At 34.1% G+C, this 25,264-nt stretch overlaps 2 long non-coding RNA genes across 2 annotated transcripts; both read right to left on the bottom strand.

Annotated features, from left to right (window-relative positions):
• Positions 1 to 16,507: 16,507 nt before the first annotated feature.
• On the bottom strand, positions 16,508 to 19,924 carry LOC141484348 (uncharacterized). The gene is made up of 2 exons (XR_012466597.1): positions 17,226 to 19,924; positions 16,508 to 17,121 (listed from the first exon to the last, which is right to left on the bottom strand). It is a non-coding gene; the product is annotated as an uncharacterized lncRNA (long non-coding RNA).
• Positions 19,925 to 23,720: 3,796 nt separating this feature from the next.
• On the bottom strand, positions 23,721 to 25,031 carry LOC141484349 (uncharacterized). The gene is made up of 2 exons (XR_012466598.1): positions 24,436 to 25,031; positions 23,721 to 24,333 (listed from the first exon to the last, which is right to left on the bottom strand). It is a non-coding gene; the product is annotated as an uncharacterized lncRNA (long non-coding RNA).
• Between the last annotated feature and the right edge of the window lie 233 nt (positions 25,032 to 25,264).

Below are 25,264 nucleotides of genomic sequence, written 5' to 3' on the forward strand. Positions count from 1 at the left end.
CACTCAAGATACCATCCATCATGTTTAATTTATCTTGGACCCGGATGTTGGGAGTTAGTCCTTGTAATCACAAGGTCTTCCAACGTAGACACGAAATCGCAGTTGGCCCTGATGGCGAATAAAGGGTTGAAATTGTTTTATAAATTTTGGTAGAAATTCTAATACTTTTTATGTCACGAAATATATTAAGTAATTTAGGGGTTAAATTTGGAATATATCTTATAGAATAATTATATATAATTTGATTATTCTAAAATCAAAACCCCTCTCAGCAACAAAGAAAAATCTAATGTTATATATAGTATTCCATGTTCTTCTTGTAATTCAATTTACATTGATGAGACCAGTCGTAATCTATCTGGAAGAATCACTTCACATAAAAGTGACTGCAGACTAAACAAACGTTCCTGTGGACTAGCTGAACATGTTATCTCTTCAGATCATGTTATGGATTATCAGAATACTAAAATTTTAACAGTTGAAAATAATAAATTCAAAAGGCTTTCTCTAGAAATGGTTCACATAAGTAAACATAATAATAATTTAAACAAAAAATCAGAAATACAAAATTTAAGTCAAATTTACAATTATATTTTAACTTTTGATAAATAAAATAGAACAAATAATTTCAATATCATATTACTAATAATTTTTCACCTACACTTACATTTAAATCTCACTGTATGTGTTAATATTATAATAATCACATTTTCTCTGGTGCTGTAACAAAATTTTCAACGTCAAATTTTGCATTTGACTTTTCGTTTTATGTTTGGATTTATATGCCTTTTTTTATATTTTATACTAACTTTGGTGAGTTTTTGTAACATATCTATTGCTGTATAATGTTCACATGATCTTTATTTTGTAGATATTCTTGATAAAGGAGAAAAATATACTTTCCGAAAGCTTGGACTGAAATACGCAAATCAAAAATAATTTATAGTTATATAATAACCAGTCAACTAAATTTGACCTTTCAATATTATATATATATATATATATATATATATATATATATATATATATATATATATATTATATATATATATATATATATATATATATATATATATATATATTTTGGATGATGCAACTAATTTTCCTTAATTTTCAGTATTTTAATATTAATGTAAGTAATGTATAACTTCTATTTAATTATCTGCGAGCGCTTTCGAAAGCTGGTCGTGCTATCATCATCTATCATCATCAAATCCTTTTTGGATCTGATGATATATATATATATATATATATATATATATATATATTATATATATATATATATATATATATATATATATATAATATATATATATATATGCATGGTCCGTGACCATGAGAGAGCAGGAATTGGAGCTTTTCTCATTAGGGCAGCTGCCCGAGCAGCTGATGAACTCGGTATAGTTTTCGACTCTGAACGAGGTTACTACAACACTGTCACCGAGTTGGAATCCGTTCAGCAAAATACTCAGATAAAAGCCGCAGAGATTACCTTACTTCTGCGGAGACACAAGGATAAGCCAATGCATGGGGTCTTCTTCAATAACATTGGAGACCTTGGCTTATCAAAGCGCCTGACGTTCGCTTTTCTCAGGTCGAGTGGACTGAAGTCGGAAACTGAGGGGTTCATCATGCTTGCCAGGAAGGTGACTTCAACACCTTAGTCTACCGCAGTCGCGTGATGGGTATAGAGGTTCCTGACACAAGGTGCAGGGCCTGCCGCGAGGCGCCCGATACCCTAATGCACTTGCTATCAGCATGTCCAGCATATGCGGTCTCGGCCTCTATCCATCAAAATAACGCGACCCTAAGAGTGCTATATTACCATCTACGGCACTCTTACGGTATTGACGAGACACCGGTGTTGCCCTACGCTCCGGGGGATATTGAATCCGTTGTGTGGAACGTGAAGTGCCTAATTTATTGGAACTATTCGTTCCTCACCCTCAGACTCATACAAGCTAATAAGCCTGATGTGGTCCTTCTCGACCACCAGACCAAAACGATATTTGTCGTGGAGTTTTCAGCTCCTGGCGAGACGAATATCATCAGAAAAGAGGAGGAAAAACGGTTAAAATATCAAGATTTTCTCTTTGAACTCCGCAGACTCTATCCAGATCACTCTGTCAAGATGGTTGTTCTGATTATTGGAGTCCTTGGTGGAATGATGTCCTCTCTACTCTCGAATCTTAAAATCATACCGGCTTGCCGCACTAAGGCAGAAATCTTAGCCGCACAGATGCAGAAGGCTGTCATTCTTGGCTCACTGCGCTTGCTCAGGGCACATGATTCCCGGACCCAATGATCACTTATCCCACGGTGTGGGGAGTGGTCATTAGTTGATAATGCTGGCGCGCCCTCCCGAATGTATCGGGGCTTCGGGGGATAGGGCCTGACCAGCGCACACTACGGTGGAAAAAAAATTTTTTACATTATAATAAAAGAAAAGTTACAATAAAAGAAGACATTCAATGGTTAATAAATACATACTACCCAACAAGGCAACCCTTGGTAGTGGGAGTAAAACTTTACAAAAATAATATCTATACATTCAATTAGCCTAATAGGGGATCTAGTCAAAGTAGACAAAATACCAAAAGGCGGGCCTTGACTACAGTGAAATTGTCTACGTAGATCCAGAATCTCGAAATCATATCAGGAAAATTAAAAGAAAATATGAAATTGAAATATGAATTATAAAGTGTTTAAAATATAAAATATTGTTGTAAAAATAAAATTCAAAATAGTGTTGTGAATATAAATTTTAAAATAGTGCTGTAAATATAAAATTAAGGATAATGTTGTATATATAAAATATCATGGAAAGAGTATCGGAAGAGTAGTAAATAGTGTTGTTAATATAAAAATCAAATATGAAGTCTAAAGTATATAAAATATAGAAAGAATAGTGTTTTATATATAAAATGTAAGAATGGTGTTGCAAATATAAAATTAAAGGTAATGTATATATGAAATATCATGGAAGAAGTTTTGAATGAAGAGAGAATAATGTTTTATATATTAAATATGAATACCAAAAAAACAGTAACGAAAGAATACTTATAATGAAAGAATACTTATATTATAGAGCAATAATTTCTATGTAATTTTTTTTTATAACAAATTGTAATTTATGTTTTTCATATCAATATATTGATGGATGGAAAGGCGTCACTGGGCGCTTATCCATTCTCTAATTTTTGCTTTAAATAAATGATGGAAATTATATTCTTTCATTTCATGAGGGATCAAGCTATATAATTTAGGTCCCAAGTAGACATTACTTCTTTGTAGGGTGTTTTTTTTCTGGTCTTGGTTTAACAGAAGAATTTATTTTGTGACGTGTACTGTAGTTATGGTTTATGGCTATCAGTGGTGTTATGGCCACCTAACATATGGTGTGATCCTCTGGGGGAACGCATCCACCGCCAACCAAATTTTTACACTGCAAAAAAAAAGTGTCAGAATAATAACTAGAGCAAATTTTAATGATCACTGCAAACCCTTGTTTGCTAAATATGGAATAATGCCATTACCGTGTCTGTTCATATACTATTCTATGATTGATATTCATAAACACAAAACCAATTTTACACTAATGTCAGAGTCCCATACCTATAACACCCGATCATCTAATCTCCTGAAAACACAGTCTTTTCGACTTACAAAATCAAAAAACAACTCCCCTCCCCTAGGGCTTTACAATAAAATACCGGAGAGAATAAGGCAGCTTCCACTACAGAATTTCAAAAAAAAACTAAAATGTTACCTTCTTAAAAATTGTTTCTACTCTGTGGAAGAATTTGCATCTTCCCACATGGACATATAGAACACTGTACGTTGATATGCAGAACCCATTTATTGTATTTATATATATATGAAGAAGTTCTTCCTCTATTTTAAATATTGCACGACTGTACGTGCGTTTTAGGCAATTTGTATTTCAGTTATATTTATTTAAGTCGGTATTTTACTATAAACTGACACATTCTTCCTAGTTTTACATTTTATATTGAATGATATGACTTGCTACAAATGTTTTTTCTTTTTACATAACGTAGTCAAATAAAATCTATCTATCTATCTATCTATCTATTTCTGTGAGTATGCTGTCGCATTACTGCTGACAGAAAATATAGTTGTCGAAAATCAAATAACTTCGTTTCACGGTATAAATCATTAGTGGGGTAAGTGTATGGTTTTTTAAATATTATTTTGATGAATACTCCCAAATATTCAATATGTTGAACCATCGATATTGTTTGGTTGCCATCTTTTTGAAGGGTGTCATATTCTGGTGAGTTCTTCACGTATGAGGTGAAAGGTATGAAATGTGTTTTCTCGATGTTCATTGTTAAAAGTCGATTTTTAAACCACTCATGGATTATTTTTAAGTCTCTTTCAGCTTTTTTTTTAAGATTGCCAATCCTCGTCTACATATATAATTGCTGTGTCGTCAGCATAACTTACCACATATCCTTCTGAATTTAGTTTCCGCAAATCATTGAGATAAACATTGAAAAGTATAGGCCCCAGGACTGTGCCCTGTGGGACACCATATTTTACTACTGTTTCTTCACTAAGGCTATCATTTACCATAACTCTTTGAATTCTTTCTTGTAGATAGTTTTTCATCAGATCGTATGTTTTTTCCTTTTATTCCAATACTTTCCAATTTCTTTAGCAATGTATGATGGTCGACGGTGTCGAACGCTTCAGCGAGATCTATAAATATGGCCAATGTTGGTTTGGCTTTGTCAACATATTTGACGTATACTATGGCTTCTTGCGTGGATCTATTTTCTCTGAAGCCAAATTGTTTTTTCGATATTTATTCATATTTTTTAAAATAGTTTCTTAGACGGGTTTTCAGTAACATTTCGAAAATTTTTGCAAAATTAGAGATCAAGGAAATTGGACGGTAATTTGAAACATTTTCTTTGCTTCCATTTTTGTGCAGTGGTGTGATTACAGAAATCTTGAGAACGGTTGGAATATGCCAGTTTATATAGACCAATTTATGATATAGACCAAGGGTTTGATGATGTATTCAGCAATTAGTTTTATAATCTCGGCAGTCACGTTGTCAAGATCTGGTGCTTCTTTTTTTTTAATTTATCAATGTATCCATATATTTCATCATCATTTGTCTCCCCTAGAAAAAATGAGTTCATCGATTGATTTTGAGCCTGCGGATGTATATTATTATGTTGTTTTATTGCTTCTGTCATTTTTTGTCCTATACATGAGAAGAAATTATTAAATTCATTAGCCATCTGTTTGTTATCGGTGAGAATGTCACTATTTTCATTAATTATTTCATTTATAGCTTCATTTTTCCGTGTTTTCGCTGTTATTTCATTCACACACTTTCTTAGACTTAACGAGCTATCTTTATTTTTTGAAATTTCGTTCTGATAGTATTTTTTTGCCCCTTCCATTATATCATTCAAATTGTTCCTGTATTTTTTATAATTTTGTACATTTTCATCAGTTGGGAATTTAATTTTTATTGCATATAATTCATGCTTGAGATTAACTGATTTCAAGATGCCATCTGTCATCCATTTTTTTTCCTAAATTGAGAATTTTTTATTTTAATATTCGTTGTCATTTCTCTTATGTGTTTTTTATTGTGTCTATAAGTATGTTGTCTTTTTATAATATCAACTGATTTATTTTCATTAATGTGTTTTCGTATTTTTTTATTAATATCTTTATGTTTTATTTCAGATGATTTATACGGACCATATATATATATATATATATATATATATATATATATATATATATATATATAATGATTTTTCTGAAATTCACAAACATTCAAGTACCAAATGACCTATGCAGATGATTCTAATCTCATTGTATCAGTAAACAGGAAAGATCAATTTGAAATAACATTAAAGTTTTATTTCTCATTTTTCATGATATCTCCTACCACGTACTAGCGGCTACATCCATCAATTTACATTATTCAATAATTCATTAATTTGAAACGAATCGCGACATCAGAATGAATGAATAAAAAATGTATAGGAAATGAACCAAGCTTGCATACAGGATAATTTTGAATTTCATTTGACAGCTGTATTTTATCACACGGTGTCTTGAACCTAGATGATAGACACATAATTTTTTTCTCTCGTATAATGTGTAGAAATCAGCACTTATTAGCGTTCCCTAGCGCCTGGAATTTGCTACAACCATATCCTTAACCGGAAATACCTACCACAGAGAAGCGACATTAACGTCGGATTCTTTAATGTTTGGTGTCCCAACTCCGAACCGAAGATTTTGAGTGATAAACAACCTGGTTCACTGAGGAAAATGACCTCTCAACGATATACACTGATAAAAATACATACTCTTCTGTTATAGTATAGTACGTGGGCTCACTGTGAAATATAAAATTATAGTGTGAAGGAAATCTTACTCCATTCAATTTTTATATTGCTAATTGAACAACTTTCGCAGTAATAATCGAGAATATTCAACTATGTTGCCAATTCATTATTATTTATGATGAATTGGCTTTTAAGAAATAAATTAAAATAAATTAAATTACTTTATTTTGTAAATCCAATTCATTAGATAGAAAATTAAAATAAAGTTATGATAATAGAATAATGCTTATATTATATAATCATTTTATATCCACTATTTTATGTAATCTTAACTTAAACTTTCATTAACAACATCAATACAATCTGAGGGTTCTAATTAAGTAAGGTTCCTAATGAAAAAATAATGAAACAAGGTATTTTACCAAAACCTCTTAATTTGAAAATGTGACAGAATCTTAAGTTTCCTTTTTACAGTTTTACCTTTGGTATTATTGATATTTCTATTAGTATATTCGATACTATAAAAATCTTCATTTTTGTGAATAGCTTAATTATGTACATTATTGGAAAATTTTCACACTAGAATGAAGAAAATATATATCCTTCATTAGGTTGAATAATATATTCGGAACTGCTCCCCCAGTAGAAATTTCTGTAAATCGATTGTTAAATAAACATTCCAACTGATATATAAAATTAATGAACTCATCTGGTGGTGGGCGCAAATTTCCAAACATATTTTTATCCGTAGTATAAGCTTTAAAATAGCTCAACAGACGATTTACATCCAAAGTCCTGCACTTGGTGCTGAAAGAGTGACACACATAAGATGTTTGAACTTGAAGAGCTTTTTTTTAAATGTATCCACAAACGTAAATAAATGAATTCTGAGTACATACATCTTCATTTTCATAATCATAATCCGGAAGGGCATGGACTGGAGGAAAGTGATTCTCATCTGATATAAATATATCATTTACGTTTGTGGATTGTATACTGATTAATAAATCATCTGAATCATTCTTACAATTCATATGATTGAAATGAAAATAATTTTGGCAAAACAACTTCCGGAATGCCCTTTGAAATTGTATGGGGGTCGGATTAACATTATTTCGGCATTGTTGTCTTACAGCACCAAAAAAATTTTCAAGACAATCTGAATTGAGTCGTCTCGTTTTTAAATATTTATAATTTGATTTGGAAAGCTCATCCCATATTTTAATCACACTATTCATGGAAATTATCCAACATTTTATAAATCTGACTCGATTTGTGACATTTTTGTCCTCTGAATTGAAAATTTCAAGATTTTTCAAAAACGTTAGAGCCTCTTCAAAAAAATCTATTTGGAATTTCGAACCTTCTAAAACGTTTTTGTATTCATAGGAATGTCGTAAAAAACACGAATTCAACAAATCAAAAAGGTTATTGAATGTCTCTATTACGTGTATTGTACCAAAAGAAGAAGCAGGAAGTAAGTTCATTGCCACGAATGCATTCATTCCACTGGTAACTGTACGGCTTAGAACTTGTGTTGCAAGGCTCACTTTCATTTTTTTTTAATTGTTTGGATTGATATGTGATTTGGTAAGATTTGGTGCGAATCTATAAAATTGCCCCATGTCTTGCTCATAAAAAGAGCGCACAAAAGACCAAGATGTACTTTTGCCTTCAAAATGAAATGAATGTTTTAAAAAATTGTTTCTAGTGGCTTTTATCGAATGACTTGGATCAAAAATATAAACAAGTTTTTTACCACCGAGCTCAAATTCAGATTCTTCTAAAGTGACCCCTAATAACTTTCACAATTCATAAAAGTTAGAGCCCATGTCACTCACAATGCCATTAACATGCAGACCTATATTGGATAATTTAAAAATGCACTTATCCAAAATATCATGTATATTTTTTGCTGGTAGCGGTGATTCAATGAAAAAAAAAGCAGTCGGTTGTTTTCAGGGAGAATAAAATAATAACGAGAACATTTCTACATATGGAATTCTTCTTATTTGCCTCTCCAATATCTTCGAAACCAATAATTTCATCACATCCTGTATCAAAAAAAGATTGGATTTTAAAGCCATCTCATCTAAAGATATCACACATCGCTTGTCCTGTTCGAGCATTGTTTTAATTTTAATTTCAAGTGCCTTAAATATTGCTGAATGTTCTGCTGTTTCTGTCACGATAGATTCTTCAAAACTGATTATCTCCTGAAAACTCTTGCTAAAATGGCATAATTTTAATGTATACCAAGTTAGGTAGGTACCTTTTGTAACTAACTACCTATCTCATTATGTTTTCTCAGTGCTCACAAACTAATGGAGACAACTAAGCCCAAAAATGACGTGGAGACAACCAAGTCGTCGCATGCGTCTACGAAAAAGGGACACAAAATGGTCGTCTTTGTCGCTTCTCTATGGTAGGTATTCCCGGCCCTTAGTCCCATTTGTCTCCGGGACTGTTAATCAGTGAAATATCCCATGAACTTATAAATTGCCATATCTGTTAGGTTTAGAAAGGTTGTTGCCTGGAAACAGGGAGTTAGAAATTGCTGTCAATACAGGGTGTAACTAAATAAGTGTAAAACATTTAAGGAGGTGATTCCTCATCGAAAGGAAGATAGGATTTTTCATATAAAAAACTTCATTGGAGCATCCTTCGTTAAGATACAGCCCCTTAAACGGGGTACATAAAATTCGTATAACAATTTTTTTCACAAGCACCGAAAAAGTTACAATATTGAAATTAACCTGACGGTTTGTACTACCAAAAAGACACTTAGCCAGTAATTCATTTGGTTCACCCCATGGTTGTAAGGGGTGGAAAACGTAACCCCTAAAATTTATTTCCAATGTAACTTTTTGTAAATTATTTGTTTACCATTTAAAAATTTATTTCCGATATCCTGTTTCATTCTAAACAAAAATTGTCTCTTGGGTTTTTTGCCCAAAATAAACCAGTTCGCAGCAAAACATTATTTTAGGAACAACTACAGAGATACATCGTCATAAATGCGAAAATACGAAACTAATCTATCTAGTAGGTCGCTATTAGCGATAGTGACAATTAAATTGGTATGACGCTGTCAGTTTGTGAATTTTCGAAATTGAATTAATACCAATTGTGTGTTGTTCTGTTCTTAATTTGTTACTTTAATAATTCACTTGTTATTAAAATGGCATACACAAATGAGGAAATGGCTGATATGCATTACGTTTATGGTCTGTCGCACGGGAATGGGTTAGAAGCTTCTAGAAGATATGCTGAAATGTATACTCAACGGCAGCATCCTTCACATAGAATATTTGCTCGACTTCATCAACGATTACGAGAATATGGTTCATTCGACAAAAGAACGCAGGTTTGTGGTCGCTATCGAGAAGTACGAACACCACAGCTTGAGGAAGCAGTACTTAATTTGATTGAAGAACAACCTACTACCAGTACTAGAAATATTGCTTTTCAGCTAAATGTTGATCATATGACGGTATTTCGAATTTTGAAGGAACAACTCTTATACCCTTACCATCTGCAACGAGTACAGGCACTGTTACCGCGAGACTTTCCGAACCGTCTTGAATTTTGCAATTGGATACTGGAAATGATTAGAAGAAATTGTGACTTTCTGAAGACGATGGAATTCACAGACGAATGTAGTTTTTCTCGGGACAAGATTATTAATTTTCATAATTACCACATATGGGCTGATGAAAACCCTCACGCTATTGTCGAAACTAACAATCAAGAACAGTTTTCTCTTAACGTGTGGCTCGGAGTTATTGGGGATTATTTAATTGGGCTTCCTCGATTAAACGGTGAGGCATACGTTCAATTTTTAAGAGAAGTACATCCAGTACTGCTGGAGGAAGTTCCTTTGGGCGTCAGAAGGGATATGTTTTTTATGCATGATGGGGCTCCCGCCCATTTCAGTAAAGTAGCACGTCAGCATTTAACTGAAACATATGCAAATCAGTAGATAGGTCGAGGAGGACCACAGAACTGGCCAGCTCGATCCCCGTATCTCAATTCTCTCGATTTCTCTATTTGGTTTATCGTACTCCTGTTCGCGATGTAGAGGAGTTAAGAAACCGCATCATCGATGCGTGCAGGGTCATCAGAGAGACTCCAGGAATATTTGAGCGAATACGTGGCTCAATGCACCGACGTCCAGATGCATGCGTGTTGTCTGAAGGTAGACATATTGAACATTTACTATGATTTCTACATGTTGTGTGTTTTGTTATCATTAAATTAGTTTTGTTTATTACCCTTTAATCATTTAATGCAGGTACTAATCACTAAATAACAATAAATCCAGTTCGCATTTATGACGATGTATCTCTGTAGTTCTTCGTAAAATAATTTTTTGCTGCGAACTGGTTTATTTTGGGCAAAAAACCCAAGAGATATTTTTGGTTTAGAATGAAACAGGCTGTCGCAAATAAATTTTTAAATGGTAAACAAATAATAAGACAAAAAGTTACATTGGAAATAAATTTTAGGAGTTGCGTTTTCCACCCCTTACAACCATGGAGTAAACCAAATAAATTACCGGCTAAGTGTCTTTTTGGTAGTACAAAACGTCAGGGTAATTTCAATATATACTGTAACTTTTTCAGTGCTTGTGAGAAAAATTGTTATGTGCCCCCTTTTAGGGGATGTATCTTAACAAGGGATGCTCCTTCTTTATATGAAAGATCCTATCTTTTTTTCGATGAAGAATCATCTCCTTAAATGTTTTACACTTATTCAGTTACACCCTGTATAAATCAGAGGTAAGATCGTGGTAAGGATATAATTGGAAGGTAGTTAGGTTGTACAAGTGAATATTGTTGATAATGATGAAACAATCATTAGCAAATCATATAAAGCCAGTTCAGCTGAAGGAGAGACAATTGAAGGTATCAACCAAAATTGGCAGAGTAATGGAATTGTTACAGAATTGGAATTGTTATGCTAGTCCGATGATTTTGGTACCCAAAAATTAGATATTGCCTATGGTTATTTACAAGTACCATCGACTGAACATACAAAAGCCAAAACTACATTTTCAACTCCAGTTGAACGAGGTCCGTGAAAAAATAATGACTGACAAAGACTACAGATATAAACACAGAATAAAAGATGGAAAAAAATATCTAAAGAAGAAAGAACAAACGAAGAAGTTACATGTGAAAGTACAGTGACCAACAAGAGACATTCGTCTATCAGGACATTGCAGAAACGATTTTATTTCATTTGGTGTGTTTTTTAATTTCATTGATTTACTTATTTTGATTTATTCAGTTTAGAGTTTGTTTCATTGAGAGTGGTGACTAGATTATGTCAGGATTGGTTGAGAGTTAGGTCTAGAGAGGTTGTTGCCTGGAAACAGGGAGTTGGGATTGTTGTCAATAAAAATAAGAGCTAAGATCGCGGCAGATTGTACGTTATTAATTATACATAGTGAAGTGTTTTTTGGAGCTTTAGTGTTTCTTGTACCTTTTGGGTGAGCAAAAACTAACATATTTACCTATTATTGATTTGGAGACCCCTAGTTATGCTATGGAATTCTATTTTGGAGTTATTATATTCACAATAATGATAATAATAATTTATTCAATAGAGAACAAGAGAGGCGTGTTTGTCTTGAAGTTTCATAAATTTGATATATTGTCTATGATGACGGATCATTTTTCAAAATTATCCGGACTCTTTGTGACCTTAAAAAACCATGCCCTTCAAATGTGTAAAAGGGTTTAAGGACTAAATCATCAGAATGAGTTGAGACCCTGCTTTCCCAAACTTGCTCAAGACCATCTCATACAGATGTATAACTGGTTGTAAAGACTCGTCTGGCAGTAGAAAGTTGGCCTAATTCGTTCCAACTTTCGCAAATTCTGTGCCAGCCAAGAATATCATAACAGAAATAATATCATCGTCAACGACGAAGACGACATAGATCTGGAATTATGACAGAAATGAAACCCCTACGAAACGAAAACCACATGAAAATTTGTTAACTCAAATGATTAGTGGCCTTTTTTCTTTCTTTGCGATTTATCTCAGTAAATATTCAATATTCTGCACAATGAGAATTGCTCCATGTAGTAAATAAAAAACTTAAATATGGTTGGCATACAAGCCAAGCCAAAATTGGAAAATAATTATTCTCCAAAACTCTTCACCAAAAACAAAGTTGAGGAATATGAATTGTGGAAAATTTTATTCAACAACATCATATGGAACTCTCTGATGAACTTTCAAGAAAGTGCTGAATATTTCCACGGTTTTTCTAAGATGACAGTGTGCTCGGTAAGGAGAGTATCATGAAGAATGGGAAATGAAACTTTCTATGTTTTTACCACTTTTATTTTTAACTATCGATTCTGAAGTTTTGCCCTATGTGGATATTTTCAAACTAATATAATAATGTTAGCCCTCATATAACTGAACACCACTATAGGTAATAACATAGGTACTTAACTCAATTGAGTACCTGAATTTTGTTTACCTGTGATAACGTGGGTACGCTAATTTGAAAACCGGTGAGTAAACAAGATCGATTTTATCATTCAGCAGATTACCCTCGCAATGTTTATGATTTCCAAGAATTACAAATAATAGAGTTTCCAACCTTTGCTTGCATAGTGCATAATTTCCGAGGCCTTTAGATTTGGGAACTTGTGATTGCATTCCAAGGAATGGTTTGTTTTTTTAAAATAATTTTTTTCAAATTTTCAAGAAGGTTCTTTTCTAAATGAAATAAAAAATAGAAAAGAAATAAGCACGTACAGGTATATTCCTGACAGCTCACATCACTGTGGACAGCACAAACGTGCTGGGTTGAATTTTTTAGTGCATCGTCTTTTGACTTTTCCTCTAATACATGATAGGTTCACAAAAGAAAGACGTACAATACAGAAAATAGCAGCCACTAACGTTTTCTCGAAGGGTATTATAGATGACATAATAAGGAAGAAGAAGTTTAGGTTAAGAATGAACGAAATCTCGACTTTCAGAAAGGACAAAAACCAAGATAAATACATCTCAGTTCCATACCACCAATATACGAGGAACTTTGGAAAGATTTTCAAGGAACAAGGTATGAAGGTGGTTTTTAAAACAAGGCATACACTACAGAGCCTTTTGGGAAGTCCAAAAGACAAAGTCAAGAATTCGGAAAAGTCTGAAATTTACGAAATTGAATGTAAGGACTACGATGCAAAATATTATGGACAGACAAAAAGATCTATTAAAGTAAGATATATGGAACACATAGCACACTTAAAATATGGAAGACCTGAAAAATCAGCAGTCGCCCATCATATTTTGCAACAAAACCATTCCATAGACTTCAGTTCATTAAAATTAGTTAGACAAGTTAACAACAATAGGCAACTAGATGCCTATGAGAGTTTAGAAATAAGTAAACATTATTATGAATAACGATGACGGATATACCAAAGAGCTTACTATATAGCCTGTTAAAATGAAATAATGTTGTTGTGTTTACTGATTACTACATAAGGACACATTGCAAAAATAAATTTGGATAGGCAATATTGTGAAATTAATTTTTATATAGCTGAAAATTGTATATAAACATATATTATAAAATAATAGATAAGGCAAAATTGTTAAATTAATTTAGGTTGGTATACCTGTATGGGTGGTATGCCTATAAAGAAATATTTTTATAAACTGAGGCATATATTCTCTCAATTTGAATTTGAATCATTAATTCAAATGGAGTGAATAAATGCTTCTTTCAAGTAAAAAAATATTCCACCAAGATTGTGCATACATTTCAATAGAAATCATCACATTAGCTCAAGCAAAACTATTTTGGGTTTTGAAAGAATTATATGTTAACTTGGAACACTATTTAAATATCTTCGTAGGAGAAATTAATTGTTTTCCTTTGAAGAGAAGCATTTTTCTTTCAAACGCTTCTATTTGTTTGAATCAAATAAATTCATTTACTTCATCAAAGATGAACTTATGCTTCTGTTTATAAACTGTCCTTTTCATGTGGATGTCTTTAGTTACTTGAATCCAAAGTATGTCATCTGTCATATGAACAGCTATAAGTGGTAAGGGAAGAAATTAAATAATACCTACATTTTATATTATGATTGGTTTATTTCAAGCGATCGCAAATCATAAATTTTATCCTGAAAAGGCATATGATAAAAACAAAACGTAATAGAGAACTAAATTTCCAGAAAACATATATAAAAGAGTGACATATTCTTGACAAATTGCAATTTGAAAAATAAAATAAAATAGAAGCCTATAAACAACATTATAACTCAGACAAGACAATGAATTAATTTATTGGTAATTTTACACAAATACCGTTTTTGAAACTAGATGCCATTCTTGTGAATAACATTGAAAAAAATCACCATCATCTATCGAGTTCTGCTTTCAGCTTTTGTTTATCCACAATTGCCAGAACTTGGATTCTGAAACGAAAGAAAAAATCAGCACATCATCCTTAGCCACTATTTCAAATATCTAAAGAGGTAAAAATATGAAAACAGCTATATATATATATATATATATATATATATATATATATATATATATATATATATATATATATATATAAAAATAGATAAGTAAATAGATAAGTACTTTTTGATCATTCCGATCATTCCCATATTGATTTCAATTTAAGAGCCACCGGTAGCTGTTTCAGCCTATTGGGCATCGTCAGTACCGGGCAGGCGGTCCTCGATTGAAGACAAAATGAGAAAAACGAAGTACCTTCTTGATAAAAATAGCTGCGTAAACGCAAGTGAAACATTAGAAGTGGAACCACCTATTGGAGTGATACCCAAGTCAACTTGCCAAGTTTTCATGTCAGTGTTGGTGGTTTGACCAATCAAAGAGATATTTTATCGAGTGGGTATGATTTAAAAATCAAAAATGAAACAATTAGTGGACACAACACTCCAAAAGTGGTCATGTAAGATGTAGCCTGGGAATTCTAGGTCTTCTAACTGGAACCACAAATGTGCGGTTGGCTCCTGTTGTTGACTCCGTGCATATGTGTTGTTTCCTGCTTTCGGCAAACAAGTGTAAGTGTTGCCCATCTTTACACTTGGCTGCACCGCGCTGATGAGGCCAATAGCGAGAAACACGTGTCCGCGGTTTGCCCCACTTTTGGAGTGTTGTGTCCACTAATTGTTTCATTTTTGATTTTTATATATATATTACTATTAATGTGAGTTACAAAGAGGATTTGAAGCTCTATAACTTCTGTTTAATTATCTGCGAGCGCTTTCGACAACTGGCCGTGCTGTCTTCCTCTAGGCCCTACTCTATTTCTGCTCTAGATAGAGTAGGGCCTAGAGATCTAGAGAAACTCTTTGGGGGTGATATTTGGGAAGTGAAACTGCCTCCAGGGTGAGAGAGCGTATCTATAGAAGAGAGGCAAATCTCCAACCTTTTTTTACGTTGCAGGCTATCAAGGTTATATGTGATGTTCACTTCTCCAATCAGGCAGATGGCTCTTTTCTGGAATCCAGCAACTTCAAATTATGCTTAGGGGCGGAACTCCATACCTGAGAACAATACTTCAAAGAAGGTCTAATCTTAGCTTTATAAAGCATCAATAGTTGCTGAGGTGTGTACAGTTTTCTGGTTCAGAACAGTGTTTCAAGCTTTTGAGAAGCAGCCTTTGCAATTCCAGCGATATGATTGTGCCAAGACATATTCATGTCCATTTTAATCCCTAACAAACTAATCGAAGCAGAAAGCGGAATTGCCTGACCTGACATTATTATATCCGATTCGGAGATATTGTGACCCTATCTTTCATGTAATGCAAAACTTATAATAGATTTACTCGAAAGATAGGCACAATGCGTACGGCAGCTCTTCGTCGGTATGCACTATGGATTTCGTTCAAAGAAAATTTTCTGTATCATGAAATTTCAGCAATTGAATATTTTGTTTTATAAAGATTTAAGTTGAGCGCCACACAGTCAATAAAATGAATGGATACATGATCTGGTCGACTGTGAAACCAAATCTAATCAAATTTAGTTCTTCAAACCACGGCGATGAAATGAAACTATAAAAATCAGATATTCTGAAGGTACTTGACATTCACAAAATATTGGCTGGTAAATTGAATACGGGTAGAAATCAAAATCTGAATGTACTCCAAATTTGCCATTTAATCATGTGTAAAACAAATTGTAATAATCCAATAATGATCGTAGTACGCTTTCATTTACCTAAGGATAGTCCAGGTAAAAATATCAGGAAAATTATTACTTATAAGATTCCAGTCATAAAATAACTATTAGGAATGGTATTAAAATTACCTCACCAGAGTATACTCAGTTCAGGTTTACATTATGAATGGATTAACTCAAAATTCAATAATTGTATCATGTTAATAAAACAGTATTTCTGAAGCAAAAAATTGTGATTTTAGAAAAAAAAAATGAGTCAAATGTAAGTAATATTTGCCTGTCAGTTTCTCGTCGAGCTGTAGCTGCAGTTTTCTTCGATCACGAACGGGACAGACTTGAAGCACGTACTCTTCTAATAATTAATATGGACTTAGACTATCTTGTGGACGTAGACAATAACATTTATCGGACTGGACGAATGAAAAACCCACCATTCGGTATATTAACTGAAAATCTATTCCGTAAGGCAACCAGAGAAAGAAGTCCTTGTTTTTCCCTCTTTAATGATTCCAAGCAAATTCTGTAGAGGCTCTTCAGCAGAAAAACTATTGTAAAAAGTCTCCAATACTAAAACCCTAAAAAAAAAAACAATTTCCATAATGGAAATTCATTCAAAAGTTCGATTCACTAAAAGGTGAATCTCATACGCAATTGAAAGGTTCGAAATGAATTTTCATACCTTCTTAAATGAAGGGTTCCGTTAACCAATAAAATCACGGATAACGTCTTCAAGGAAATGGCGTCGCTCGTTCTGGAAAAGTGGTTGTGACCCAGTAGAATCCTCAGGAAGTGCAACCTTTTATGGAACTTTCAAAATTTATACATGAAACTATATCCGAAACGATATCGTTCTAGTTCTTGAAAATGGACCACACGGCTCACCACTCAACAAATCCCCTCTCGAGATTCTCCCTCATCACTCCTTTCCAAAAATAAACACCACTCCTTCCGTTCTTCTAATCAAGAATCACCTACAGCGCAAGTCTATTCTGAGGAATTCACCCAAATAATTTTGGCAACATCTCATTCCTGACTTTCGGTTTAACGGAAATAGAAAATCTACCTCGAAGGGATCCGAATGAATCGGTCCTATTGGAAAAAAACTTAACAATCTGTACCAGAAACTAAATACCATATGTGTAATGAGAAGCGAAAATCCTAGCGAGGCAAAAGGTGTAAATTGGATTGCCTACTCCTCAGAAACTTTCTTTAAAATCAATTAGGATTACCTCCGGTGAAATGGAAATTAAATGAAAAGTACAGTAGGTTTTTATAAACGCTACACAACCCCTCTCCCAAAAAAATAAAATAGACCACCAAAGGGATATTTTATACAACACGGAGTACAATTCATTGAAGTATCGGCTACGGTAACTCTGCGTACCACACATCCTGTGAGGATAACTAATATCGGCAAGTCTAAATCAGGATTTGTCATAAGTCGGGAAAAAGTCACAATCAAATATGTCTGCCTCAACTTGAATTGACTATACAAAAACTAGATACCATTTTCTTCAAGAAAACGATTATATCAAGAAGACATAAAAACTAATCAGAAACAACAACTGATAGTACTCTCAGAATCAGGAACCTCGTGCAATAAGTTCCTTCATCAAGAATGATGATGGTAATATCTGTAGAAAACCTAACAAATCCAACATAGGTTGAAATAGGAGATAACTAACAAAATATTACCCTACTGATACTTCGGAGTTAGAACCAAAATAAGGTTTCATATCCTTAATATGCCAATCTCCAGCATTTGAACCATCTACATTATCCAAATTATAGACCAAACGGGAAACTTTTTTCTTAACTATACCCAAGACATACCTTGGAGCCAATTTAGCCATGAATTTCGAAGATGCTTCTGACAATACTTTATTTCTTCTCCAAACTTTATCACCTACATTGAACGAAAAATCTCTTTTCCTTAAATTATATGATTTTACGTTTTTCAAATAAGCCTTATGGAGTTTTTCGCAAACTTCTTTGTGAATAACTGAAAGGTCTGACATTTGATCAACGAATTTATTTCTGTCCCTAGGACATAAATCGTAAAAAGACGTATCAGAGATGTTACCATAATAATTTCCAGAAATAGGTATATGTCTTGCAAAATTAAGGAAAGCGGGGGCGTAATTATGAACTTCATGAACAGAAGTGTTGATGGCATATTGAATTTTAGGAAGTTAGAGATCCCAATCCTTATGATCTGTTACATAACTACGAATTACTTGCCCTACGGTTTTGTTATTGCGCTCTACGAAATTACACTGTGGGGAGTAGAGAGGCGTAAACCATATTTTTTGTACTTTGTAGGAGTCTGCTAATTTTTTAAAATCCTTTCCAGCGAATTGTCTTCCATTATCACAGATAATAATCTGTGGAACCCCGTACACTAAGAAAACTTGTTCTTCTAAATATCTGACGATGTTAGAGGCTTTCGCATTACGTAACGGACAGAGCAAAGTGTACTTCGTGAAGAAATCACCCACCACTAGCAAGAATGTAAAACCTTTCGTAGATCTTGGAAACGGTCCCATTAAATCAACGGCGATAGTCTGAAATGGAAACTTTACCGATTTCTCTCCGCCCATCAGTCCCATCTGAGAATTATTCGGAGATTTTTGTGATTGGCAAACCTTACAAGATCTTACGTATTTCAATATATCATGAGCCATTTTAGGCCAGTAATATTGAATTCGTACTCGAGTTAACGTTTTAAAATAACCAAAATGACCGCTGGTAGGGGGATCATGTGCATCTTTCATAACCGACGAGCGTAGTGATTTAGGAATAACTAACTTCCATTCCCGTTCATTAGATTCTATTGGTAGTCTGGACGGAATAAACTTAAAAATTGAGTTTTCTTCCACTTTCCAGTGAGTATATAAATTAGGATTCTGGAGTATCTTCTCTTTCAAAGAAAGATACCAACGATCACTTTCTAGTGGAGACATTGTGATGAAATTCAGTTCTGGAATGTCGCCAGAGGGTTTTTCATGGGTCATTCGGGACAAGAAATCTGGGACAAGATTCAAAGCACCTTTGCGGTGGATAATTTCAAAATTATGTTGTCTCAGTTTAACTGACCACCTTGCCAATCTACCACATGGATCTTTCATACGATTTATCCATAAAAGACTACTATGGTCAGTAATAACTTTGAAGATGGTTCCCTCCACGTAAGGACGAAACTTCTCCAATAGAAAAATTAAACTCAAAAGTTCACGCTCCGTCACGGAATAGTTGCGTTCTGCTCTTGATAGCGAACGTGAAGCGTAAGCCATCTACTTCTTGGGTTAACACTCCACCTACACCGACATCGCTAGCGTCGCACTGAATTGTGAAGGGTTTGGAGAAATCTGGTGAAAATAAAATAGGTGCTGAAACCAAAGCATTTTTTATCTTAACGAAAGCTGATTCAGCTTCAGGTGTCCAATCAATAGGTTGTTTTTTCTTTTGTCCTTTCAACAGACTACTTATGGGTGCTATAAGAGTAGAAAAATTATCGATAAATCGACGATACCAAGAACATAGCCCAATAAATCTTTTGATTTCCGTGCTAGTTGTTGGACGCGGGTAGTTGACCATAACTGACACCTTTTCCGGGTCAGTACGCAGTCCTTGGCTGTCTACGATATAACCCAAATATTTGAGAGACGTTTTGAAGAATTCGCACTTCTTCAAATTTACTGTGAGGTTCGCATCTTTTAAAATATCTTTGACTTTAGTCAGGAGTGAACAGTGCTCATCAAATGTGGAAGAGGTAATAATCATATCGTCCAAGTATGTGAAAATTTGTGGTTCAAATTTTAGTCCGAAAAGAGCATCTACTAAACGTTGTTGGGCTTGCGCGGCATTAACTAATCCGTATGGAGTACAAGTGAAGTGAAATAATCCGCGTCCGGGTACACTGAAAGCAGTCTTTTCCTTAGACGTCTCTTCTAATGGGATTTGCCAGAAAGCTTTTCTTAAGTCAATGGTCGAAATGAATTTTGCGTCGCGAAGCATGTTCAAAATCCTGTCAATTCGCGGTAAAGGATAACTGTCATGCTTTGTGATCTCGTTTAACTTGCGTCCATCGAAACAGAATCGATATTCGCCAGAAGATTTCTTCACGAGAAGTACCGGACTATTCCAGGGACTATGTGAAGGTTCAACAACACCTAGCTTCAACATGTCGTCAAGCTCACTATTCATGATTTTCAACATGAAAGGTGACATTTGGTATTGGCGTTCTTTGAATGGTTTTGCGTTGCCAGTATCGATAGTTAGTGTCATTTTGTGAGTTCGTCCAAGACGAGTCTCACTAGACACTTCTTGAAAAGAATTAATAATTTTTTTCATTTGTTGTGTTTGCTTTTGGTTCAAATTATGTAAGGATAGTACATTGAAAGCATTAGCAGAATCAACAAAGTCAGAGCTGGTCAATATCTGACTCGCGGTAACATCACTATAGACATCCCACGTATTGTTTCTGAAATCAATCTTAACTTTGAATTTTTTGCAAAAATCGCTACCAAAAATGAAAGACTGTGGTAAGGAAGGAACGATTAACGTAGGGATTACCTGTATTGTTTCGTTTATGCGTATTGGCAAATCTACAATACCCTTTATCGAACGTTCTGTTCCATCCACTGTACAAATGTTTTTATGGACACTTGGAGAGATTGTGAGTTTCAGAGATTCAACAAAATCAATTGCTTTCTGTCCCCCAACGGTAACATTGGCCCCACTATCCAACAAACCAGTTGCTACTTTACCTAAAATATCTACAGAAATGTAGGGCCTATTGTCCCGTGGTTTTTGAAGAAAGACAGGTTCAACTTTTTTTGGACATGGCAGCACATCCGCCTTATAAAAATCTCTGACAAGTTTCTTCCAATCTTCCCAATCTCCTTTTGAAAAAATATTGTTGGAACTTGCAATAAAATATTTTTTGGCTCGGAAATTATTTTGAGGTCTGGTTGAGCCACAGCGCCCATCCCCCTTGATTAGTTTTTTGAGTTGCACTTTGGGCAATCCTTAATCGTTACATCCACCGTACCACACTTGAAACAAAATTTATTTCTATTACCGGATTTGCAATTTCTAAACGTATGATTTGCTAAACCACACCTCCAGCAAGATATTACTTTATTTGTCGGTTCGACCTCTATACTAGAAGTAACATTATTTTTAGGATTTTTCTGTCTGTTGTAAGAATTGTGTTTATTTTTTCTGGGCCTACTATCAGAACTTTCCCTGAAAGGTGTGCTATTTGCAATATATGCCAATTCAGGGTCAATCAGACTCGACACTGACTTAGAAGATGAAGCTAAACTCAAAATATCTGCCTCTTCTAATCTTTTACAAAGGGTACTCATGGTAGAGACACTATCAATGTCACTTAGTGCGAGTCTTTTTCGATACTCGGCTTGCAAACCCAATTTCATGTATTTTATTTTAGAAATTTCCGATGCAGGTCTACTGAGTCTCGAAAACAATGTTTCCATGCAGGCAATGAAAATTACTACTGGTTCAGTTCTACCTTGCTTCCTAGCCTTTATCTGGTTCCAGATTTCGTCATCAAAATCGGAAACCAAAAAGTCCTTTTTCAATCTCGCAACTAATGAGTCCCAGTCAGAAACTAAAGGTTTAATTTGACGAAACCAGTAAGTGGCTTTTCCCGCAAAAAAAACTGAAGCTGATTCAAATAATTCAGTTTTGGTAATATGGCGCGCTTGTGCCATTTCTTCAACTTTTTCTATAAAATTTAGAAGGTTCTTTGGCTCCCCGTCAAAATGAATACCCAATTTGTAAACCGGAATTGACCTCGATGAACTAGTTAAATTATGAACATTATTCCCTATCTGAGCTGATGTAGAATTCAAATTATTATTAGCTACAGTTGAGTTATGTAATGGTTGAGAGTGAGAATCTTGAACTCGTTCATGTAATTCTGCATCTAACAACATCGCGGTAGCAAACGATTCATTTTTGTACTTCAGAACTACTGCATAATTTTCATCAGATTCGTTAACACGTATCCTCTTGATTCGGTTAGCGACATGCTCTAACCTAGTAACCGCCCTTTTGTAAGCAGAGTCCGAAGTCGGACCATCGAATTCATGAATTACAGTTTCTAAAGATGAAAGAGTTGTATTAATTTCATTTTGTTCCACATTAAAATCATAAAAAGGGTCAGAGAGCAATTGAACATCAAAATCTTTTTGTCGTTCTTTTGATAACAATTTTGCCAAAGTTTTTCTCTTATCGTCTTGTTTCCTATCTGTCACAATACCTCGAATTCTCAGTTCATAGTTTAGCTCACTCAGAAGTAAGTTCACTGCGCAAAAGGATTGTTCCATTATGATTTTCTAGCTGCGAAACCGAAAAATATTATTTTGATTCAGAAATGCGATAATAATTTAATCTGGCAACGGTGTGTAATCAAGAAATGAAGAAGGTCAGAGGCGGTAAATAAACAATGAAACTTAAACAATACAGCTTAGAAATTTCGCTCCAAAATATGTCACAAGAACAGGATTAAATTCAAGGTCGCCCACTATTCCATATCACTCACCAAAAAACATGAATTCCTTTCTTCGATAAAAGTATGAACGACTCTGTGAATTCTTACTTTCAAATGATTTATGTACTAGAGATTTTATTTCTACAGTCATTCAACTCAGCCAGTGGATATTTTGTGAGAATTTCAATAAAAAAATATCAAGAAATGAAATGAATGAATGAATGTTCAATGAAATAAATTACTGAAATTTCGGTTTGATTACATTTTCGGTGCCCCACGTTGGGCGCCATTTATGTGACCCTATCTTTCATGTAATGCAAAACTTATAATAGATTTACTCGAAAGATAGGCACAATGCGTACGGCAGCTCTTCGTCGGTATGCACTATGGATTTCGTTCAAAGAAAATTCTCTGTATCATGAAATTTCAGCAATTGAATATTTTGTTTTATAAAGATTTAAGTTGAGCGCCACACAGTCAATAAAATGAATAGATACATGATCTGGTCGACTGTGAAACCAAATCTAATCAAATTTAGTTCTTTAAACCACGGCGATGAAATGAAACTATAAAAATCAGATATTCTGAAGGTACTTGACATTCACAAAATATTGGCTGGTAAATTGAATACGGGTAGAAATCAAAATCTGAATGTACTCCAAATTTGCCATTTAATCATGTGTAAAACAAATTGTAATAATCCAATAATGATCGTAGTACGCTTTCATTTACCTAAGGATAGTCCAGGTAAAAATATCAGGAAAATTATTACTTATAAGATTCCAGTCATAAAATAACTATTAGGAATGGTATTAAAATTACCTCACCAGAGTATACTCAGTTCAGGTTTACATTATGAATGGATTAACTCAAAATTCAATAATTGTATCATGTTAATAAAACAGTATTTCTGAAGCAAAAAATTGTGATTTTAGAAAAAAAAATGAGTCAAATGTAAGTAATATTTGCCTGTCAGTTTCTCGTCGAGCTGTAGCTGCAGTTTTCTTCGATCACGAACGGGACAGACTTGAAGCACGTACTCTTCTAATAATTAATATGGACTTAGACTATCTTGTGGACGTAGACAATAACATTTATCGGACTGGACGAATGAAAAACCCACCATTCGGTATATTAACTGAAAATCTATTCCGTAAGGCAACCAGAGAAAGAAGTCCTTGTTTTTCCCTCTTTAATGATTCCAAGCAAATTCTGTAGAGGCTCTTCAGCAGAAAAACTATTGTAAAAAGTCTCCAATACTAAAACCCTAAAAAAAAACAGTTTCCATAATGGAAATTCATTCAAAAGTTCGATTCACTAAAAGGTGAATCTCATACGCAATTGAAAGGTTCGAAATGAATTTTCATACCTTCTTAAATGAAGGGTTCCGTTAACCAATAAAATCACGGATAACGTCTTCAAGGAAATGGCGTCGCTCGTTCTGGAAAAGTGGTTGTGACCCAGTAGAATCCTCAGGAAGTGCAACCTTTTATGGAACTTTCAAAATTTATACATGAAACTATATCCGAAACGATATCGTTCTAGTTCTTGAAAATGGACCACACGGCTCACCACTCAACAAATCCCCTCTCGAGATTCTCCCTCATCACTCCTTTCCAAAAATAAACACCACTCCTTCCGTTCTTCTAATCAAGAATCACCTACAGCGCAAGTCTATTCTGAGGAATTCACCCAAATAATTTTGGCAACATCTCATTCCTGACTTTCGGTTTAACGGAAATAGAAAATCTACCTCGAAGGGATCCGAATGAATCGGTCCTATTGGAAAAAAACTTAACAATCTGTACCAGAAACTAAATACCATATGTGTAATGAGAAGCGAAAATCCTAGCGAGGCAAAAGGTGTAAATTGGATTGCCTACTCCTCAGAAACTTTCTTTAAAATCAATTAGGATTACCTCCGGTGAAATGAAAATTAAATGAAAAGTACAGTAGGTTTTTATAAACGCTACAATATTTATCTCCTTGGAGAAAACCAATGCCTGGGTTTCTGTGGCATTGAATTGAACCTGGTTTCTTTCACCCCAATTCGAAATCACTTCTAGATCCTCATCGAGATATGCTGCCGGTGAAGATGTGCCTCTGTAGCCGATGTCCTGGAATCCAAATGGAATAACGAGACGAGTGCGCTGTCGTCAGCAAAGCAATATATCTTAATATTTTTTCAATAAGTCGTT

This window comes from Leptinotarsa decemlineata, unplaced genomic scaffold (assembly GCF_025532065.1).
Source record: "Leptinotarsa decemlineata unplaced genomic scaffold, Ldec_3_MD MMD2_tig00005503, whole genome shotgun sequence".
Lineage (NCBI taxonomy): Eukaryota > Metazoa > Arthropoda > Insecta > Coleoptera > Chrysomelidae > Leptinotarsa > Leptinotarsa decemlineata.